The sequence below is a fragment of the Entelurus aequoreus genome, linkage group LG20 (assembly GCF_033978785.1).
Source record: "Entelurus aequoreus isolate RoL-2023_Sb linkage group LG20, RoL_Eaeq_v1.1, whole genome shotgun sequence".
Lineage (NCBI taxonomy): Eukaryota > Metazoa > Chordata > Actinopteri > Syngnathiformes > Syngnathidae > Entelurus > Entelurus aequoreus.
In genome coordinates this window covers 16,907,564-16,915,063 of record NC_084750.1, presented here as the reverse complement: position 1 = coordinate 16,915,063, position 7,500 = coordinate 16,907,564, and the positions used below count along the sequence as shown (strand labels likewise).

At 34.4% G+C, this 7,500-nt stretch overlaps 1 protein-coding gene across 3 annotated transcripts in view; it reads left to right on the top strand.

Moving 5' to 3' along the window:
* LOC133635972 (MAP7 domain-containing protein 1-like) overlaps positions 1-7,500 on the top strand; it is a 106,806-nt gene that overhangs the window by 947 nt on the left and 98,359 nt on the right. The window lies entirely within an intron of this gene.

Sequence of the window (7,500 nt, the reverse complement as noted above, 5' to 3'; positions counted from 1 at the left end):
CAATTATTCATCAGGCACTGCTGCAGCTGTCACGCCAAATTTCTTCCCCCTACAAAAACCTTACCCCTAAACTTATATTGGTTGTTAGAGGTAGAGAGTGTTTTAACGTAGAGTTGTAATTATTTTTAAAAGGCACAAAAAACAGGTCGGGTATTGAAAAACTTACATTTATGATTATATAACTTAACCAATAGTAGAATGAGGTTGCAAAGGTCAAATTAAAAAAAAATGTTTTCATACAGTGTAAATCCAAATAGCACATCTTTAGAACAGAGCACAAATTTGTCATCCAATCCAATCCACTTTATTTATATAGCACATTTAAGCAACAAAAATGTTTCCAAAGTGCTGCACAACTATATTAAAAACAATATAATAAACAATATTAAAAACAATAATATAAACAATATTAAAAACAATGTTCAAATATTATCCTTAGCTCCACCAATGACTAAATATAAACAAAAAATAAATAAACATAAAACCAATATAAAAACTATATACAAATAAATATGATTAAAAACGATTTTAAAGGGAAAAACCAATTAAAACAGTAAATAGAAATCAAAATTTATAAAAAAAAACACAGAGGACAGAGGACCACACAACTCACGTAGTGTTAAAAGCCAAAGAATAAAAGTCATGAATATTGTCCAGGATGAAGCGACAGATGCCCTGAGTAGTTTACAACACATGAAGCTAATATGTGTGTAAAAGGCATAGGAGGGCAAAATATCATGCTTTAACACACAGGTGTCAAAGTCAAGGCCCAGGGGCCAAATCTGGCCCGCGACATCATTTTATCTGGCCCGCAAACACCTGGAAATTATATGTGTCAATAAAGTACTTCATATTTTCTCACTGAATGTATTTTGTGATAGAGTGATTGGAGCACATACTTGTTGGTCACAAAAAACATTCATGAAGTTTGCTTCTTTTATGAATTTATTATGTGTCTACTGAAAATGTGAGCAAATGTGCTGGGTCAAAAGTATACATACAGCAATGTTGATATTTGCTTACATGTCCCTTGGCAAGTTTCAATGCAATAAGGCGCTTTTGGTAGCCATCCACAAGCTTCTGCTTGAATTTTTGACCATTCCTCTTGACAAAATTGGTGCAGTTCAGCTAAATGTGTTGGTTTTCTGACATGGACTTGTTTCTTCAGCATTGTCCACACGTTTAAGTCAGGACTTTGGGTAGGCCATTCTTAAACCTTCATTCTAGCCTGATTTAGCCATTCCTTTACCACTTTTGACGTGTGTTTGGGGTAGGGGTGTAACGGTACACAAACATTTTGGTTCGGTATGTACCTCGGTTTAGAGGTCACGGTTTGGTTCATTTTCGGTACAGTAAGAAAACAACAAAATATAAAGTATATTATTTATTTACCAAATTTGCTAAATCTTCCACCAAAAATATTTTTCTTAGTGGAATATTTGATGTGAAGTAATGGGAACCTTGGATAGGTCAATAATTCACAATAACATTGATTTTGATTCAATATTATGTTTTGAGCAATGACAGTTTGAAAGAAAAGAAAACAGCTTTGTTTTATTAGTCAACATTGCAACTTTTTCTAAATTACATTTAACTTTTAAGCTTTTTTATTTTACTTTTGTTATGTTTTTGTTTATTTTAATAGTATTTTTAGAATGTGCCGTGGGCCTTTAAAACATTAGCTGTGGGCCGCAAATGGCCTCCGGGGCACACTTTTGACACCCCTGCTATAGATAATAAAAAATTAAATGTGATAAATCTATGGATAAAAAGCAGAGCCTGGCGACGCATGCGCGTTTATCATAACTCTCTCTCTCTCTCTCTCTCTCTCTGCCCCTCCCTCACCAATGCTGCTGCGCGCACAATTTCTTTTGTTTTTAACCCCTTCTTAACCCTGAACGTACATTGAAAATACATGCAACCCTAACTCAAAATGCCGGACATTTGAGGCATTTAAGAAACTCCGCCCTGACAGCTCCGCAAAAGAGGACATGTCCAGTGAAAAGAGGACGTATGGTCAGTCTATCCTAGCCCGTTAGCTGCTAGCATGCTGTGTGTTGTGCCTCGGTGTGCATTGTTTACACAACGTGCGTTACGCTTCTTAATATGTCTGTGTGGAAACTCGTTCGGTACACTTCCGAACCGAACCGAATCCCCCGTACCGAAACGGTTCAATACAAATACACGTACCGTTACACCCCTAGTTTTGGGTAATTTTCCTGTTGGAACACCCAACTGCGCCCAAGACCCAACCTCCGGGCTGATGATTTTAGCTTGTCCTGAAGAATTTGGAGGTAATCCTCCTTTTTCATTGTCCCATTTCCTCTCTGTAAAGCACCAGTTCCATTGGCAGCAAAACAGGCCCGGAGCATAATACTACCACCTCCATGCTTGACGGTGGGCATGGTGTTCCTGGGATTAAAGGCCTCACCTTTTCTCCTCCAAACATATTGCTGGGTATTGTGGCCAAACGGCTCCATTTTTGTTTCATCTGACCACAGAACTTTCCTCCAGAAGGTCTTATCTTTGTCCATGTGATGTCAGATGAAACAAAAATGGAGATGTTTGGCCACAATACCCAGCAATATGTTTGGAGTACAATTTTTGCCTCCTCTCCCTACCTTTTAGTTGTTGCTAAAGAGGTTGAATCGTCCGTTATTGACATTTCCGACATGCCCCGCTCATAATTGTAGTTGATGTTGTTGAACGGCATCTCAACAAAAACAAGGCGATGCGACGCGACAGCATGTTATTTGGCAGAGATTTGTGTGACGCGACCCTTTAAGTCCGGGTGTCTGGACGACATGAAACATTTTCTTTTTTGTACGCACACAAAAAGTGGTGACATTTTCCCGTCTCAATAGACAGACATTGGCGCCGGCTCACAGGGATATGTGCACACAAAGGCAACAATACAACGGAAAGACGGGGGCGACTTTGAAAGGAGGCTTTTCTGAACATTGTTCTGGAAAAAAAAATAATACCACCAAAAAAGTGAATAATGACATTGAGAATAAGTGTATTATTGTGTAGGGACAACATGAATGACTTGTTTCTACTGATGACTAGTCTGAGGTTTTTAATCAAATCAAAACATTGTTGGCCACTGTTACTTTAGATCAGTGGTTCTCAAACTTTTTTCACCAAGTATCAACACTTGGCTCTCCAAGTACCACCATAATTACCAACATTAAAATACAGTAGCGTAGTAGTAGTAGTAGGCCAAGTATTCATCAAAACAAGGCAGAGGTTGTATTTATTAAGTACAGTACAGGCCAAAAGTTTGGACACACCTTCTCATTCAATGCGTTTTCTTTATTTTCATGACTATTTACATTGTAGATTGTCACATCAAATCTATGAATCGATACCTAAATGTGTGGTATCATCCAAAACTAATGTAAAGTATCAAAGAAGAGAAGAATAAGTGATTATTACATTTTAACAGAAGTGTAGATAGAACATGTTGAAACAGAAAATAAGCAGATATTAACAGTAAATGAACAAGTGGATTAATAATACATTTTTACAGCTTGTCCTTAATAATGTGTACAAAATAATAGGTGTATAAATGACACAATATGTTACTGCATACGTCAGCAGACTAATTAGGAGTCTTTGTTTGTTTACTTACTACTAAAAGACAAGTTGTCTAGTATGTTCACTGTTTTATTTAAGGACTAAATTGCAATAATAAACATATGTTTAATGTACCCTAAGATTTTTTTGTTAAAATTAAGCCCAAAATGCTATTTCTTGTGGTCCCCTTTATTTAGAAAGGTATCGAAATACAAACAATTTTTTTTTGTCTTTTTCTCACATTGTGTCGACTTTTTTCTTTAAAAAATTGGGAACAATTTCTCATATTCTTTCTGTTTCTGTATAATATTTTCTCGTAAAATTAGAACTTTTTTAAGTAAAATTAGAACTTTTTTAAGTAAAATTAGAACTTTTTTAAGTAAAATTATTACTTTTTAATGCAAAATGGTGACATTTATCATATAAAATTCTGACTTTTTTCACGATATTGCCAATTTTATTTGTTGTTCTTGTAAAATGGTGAAACATTTTTTTTAGTAAAATGATGACCTTTGTCATCGTTTTGCCAAGTAAAAATTCTGATTATTATTATAATATTGCCAAAATGTTAAAGTTGTCTTATAAAACTGTGACTTTTGTCGAGTAAAATTATAACTCTTGTTCATAACATGTCCAAAATTTTAAGCTTTTCTTGTAAAATTGCGACTGTTGAGTAAAATTCCAACTTTTATCATAATACTGCACAAATGTTCAGTTTTTCCCGTAAAATTTTGACTTGCGTTGAGTAAATTTACGATTTTTTTTTATAATACCGCCAAAATTCAAAGTTTTTCTTGTGAAATTGTGACCTTTTTCTTGTGAAATTCCAACTCATTTTTTCACAACAAGCTTTTTTATATTTGCATGGTTTGTATATATTATTAATGTTGCAAAGACAAATCTTTCTATATCTAGAAAGGGTGGTCCTAAAGAGAGAGGCATTATTCTGAGGTCTCAAGAAGGTAAGAAATGCAAGTGTGTGTGTGTGTGTGTGTATGTGTGTGTGTGTTCTTGTATTTCAACCCTTCTTGAGACATGAAGAAGGAAAAGTATCTTCCATATGAGGAGGTGTGAACAAGTGATGACATAAATCATGGTCCCAATAACATTGCATCTAATAGAGAATGTCTCATTTGCACCCCCTGCTGGTGACATCTATCAAAATGAGGGTGGTCCCAAAAAGGAGGGATTTTTCACAAAAGTAAACATTTTTTGAGTAAAATGATGACTTTTGTCATAATTTTTGCCAAGTAAATTTCCGATTGTTATTATAACATTGTCAACATTTTCAAGTGTTCTTGTAAAATTGTGACTTTTGTAGAGTAAAGTTACGACTCCTTTCATAAAATTGCCAAAATGTTGAGCTTTTCTTGTAAAATTGCGACTGTTGTTGAGTAAAATTCCAACTTTTATCATAATACTGCACAAATGTTCAGTTTTTCCCATAAAATTTTGACTTGCGTTGAGTAAATTTACGATTTTTTTTTATAATACCGCCAAAATTCAAAGTTTTTCTTGTGAAATTGTGACCTTTTTCTTGTGAAATTCAACTCATTTTTTCACAACAAGCTTTTTTATATTTGCATAGTTTGTATATATTATTAATGTTGTAAATACACATGTTTATATATCTAGAAAGGCTGGTCCTAAAGAGGTAGGCATTATTCGGAGGTCTCAAGAAGGTAAGAAATGCAAGTGTGTCTGTGTGTGTGTGTGTGTGTGTGTGTGTGTGTGTGTGTGTGTGTGTGTGTGTGTGTGTGTGTGTGTGTTCTTGTATTTCAACCCTTCTTGAGACATGAAGAAGGAAAAGTATCTTCCATATGAGGAGGTGTGAACAAGTGATGACATAAATCATGGTCCCAATAACATTGCATCTAATAGAGAATGTCTCATTTGCACCCCCTGCTGGTGACATCTATCAAAATGAGGGTGGTCCCAAAAAGGAGGGATTTTTCACAAAAGTAAAATTTTTTTGAGTAAAATGATGAATTTTGTCATAATTTTTGCCTAGTAAAATTCCGATTGTTATTATAACATTGTCAACATTTTCAAGTGTTCTTGTAAAATTGTGACTTTTGTAGAGTAAAGTTACGACTCCTTTCATAAAATTGCCAAAATGTTGAGCTTTTCTTGTAAAATTGCGACTGTTGTTGAGTAAAATTCCAACTTTTATCATAATACTGCACAAATGTTCAGTTTTTCCCATAAAATTTTGACTTGCGTTGAGTAAATTTACGATTTTTTTTTATAATACCGCCAAAATTCAAAGTTTTTCTTGTGAAATTGTGACCTTTTTCTTGTGAAATTCCAACTCATTTTTTCACAACAAGCTTTTTTATATTTGCATAGTTTGTATATATTATTAATGTTGTAAAGACACATCTTTATATATCTAGAAAGGGTGGTCCTAAAGAGAGAGGCATTATTCGGAGGTCTCAAGAAGGTAAGAAATGCAAATGTGTGGGTGTGTGTGTGTGTGCGTGTGTGTGTGTTGTATTTCAACCCTTCTTGAGACATGAACAAGGAAAAGTATCTTCCATATGAGGAGGTGTGAACAAGTGATGACATAAATCATGGTCCCAATACCATTGCATCTAATAGAGAATGTCTCATTTGCACCCCTGCTGGTGACATCTATCAAAATGAGGGTGGTCCCGAAAAGGAGGGATTTTTCACGAAAGTAAACATTTTTTGAGTAAAATGATGACTTTTGTCATAATTTTTGCCAAGTAAAATTCCGATTGTTATTATAACTTTGCCAACATTTTCAAGTGTTCTTGTAAAATTGTGACTTTTGTCGAGTAAAGTCACGACTCCTTTCATAAAATTGCCAAAATATTGAGCTTTTCTTGTAAAATTGCGACCGTTGTTGAGTAAAACTCCAACTTTTATCATAACACTGCACAAATGTTCAGTTTTTCTCGTAAAATTTTGACTTGCGTTGAGTAAATTTCCGATTTTTTTAATAATACCGCCAAAATTCAAAGTTTTTCTTGTGAAATTGTGACCTTTTTCTTGTGAAATTCCAACTCATTTTTTCACAACAAGCTTTTTTATATTTGCATAGTTTTTATATATTATTAATGTTGTAAAGACACATCTTTATATATCTAGAAAGGCTGGTCCTAAAGAGGTAGGCATTATTCGGAGGTCTCAAGAAGGTAAGAAATGCAATGTGTGTGTGTGTGTGCGTGTGCGTGTGTGTGTGTGTGTGTGTGTGTTGTATTTCAACCCTTCTTGAGACAGTAAGAAGGAAAAGTATCTTCCATATGAGGAGGTGTGAACAAGTGATGACCAAAATCATGGTCCCAATAACATTGCATCTAATAGAGAATGTCTCATTTGCACCCCCTGCTGGTGACATCTATCAAAATGAGGGTGGTCCCAAAAAGGAGGGATTTTTCACAAAAGTAAACATTTTTTGAGTAAAATGATGACTTTTGTCATAATTTTTGCCAAGTAAAATTCCGATTGTTATTATAACATTGCCAACATTTTCAAGTGTTCTTGTAAAATTGTGACTTTTGTCGAGTAAAGTTACGACTCCTTTCATAAAATTGCCAAAATGTTGAGCTTTTCTTGTAAAATTGCGACCGTTGTTGAGTAAAACTCCAACTTTTATCATAATACTGCACAAATGTTCAGTTTTTCCCATAAAATTTTGACTTGCGTTCAGTAAATTTACGATTTTTTTATAATACCGCCAAAATTCAAAGTTTTTCTTGTGAAATTGACTTTTTTCTTATGAAATTCCAACTCATTTTTTCACAACAAGCTTTTTTATATTTGCATAGTTTGTATATATTATTAATGTTGTAAAGACAAATCTTTATATATCTAGAAAGGCTGGTCCTAAAGAGGTAGGCATTATTCGGAGGTCTCAAGAAGGTAAGAAATGCGTGTGTGTGTGTGTGTGTGTGT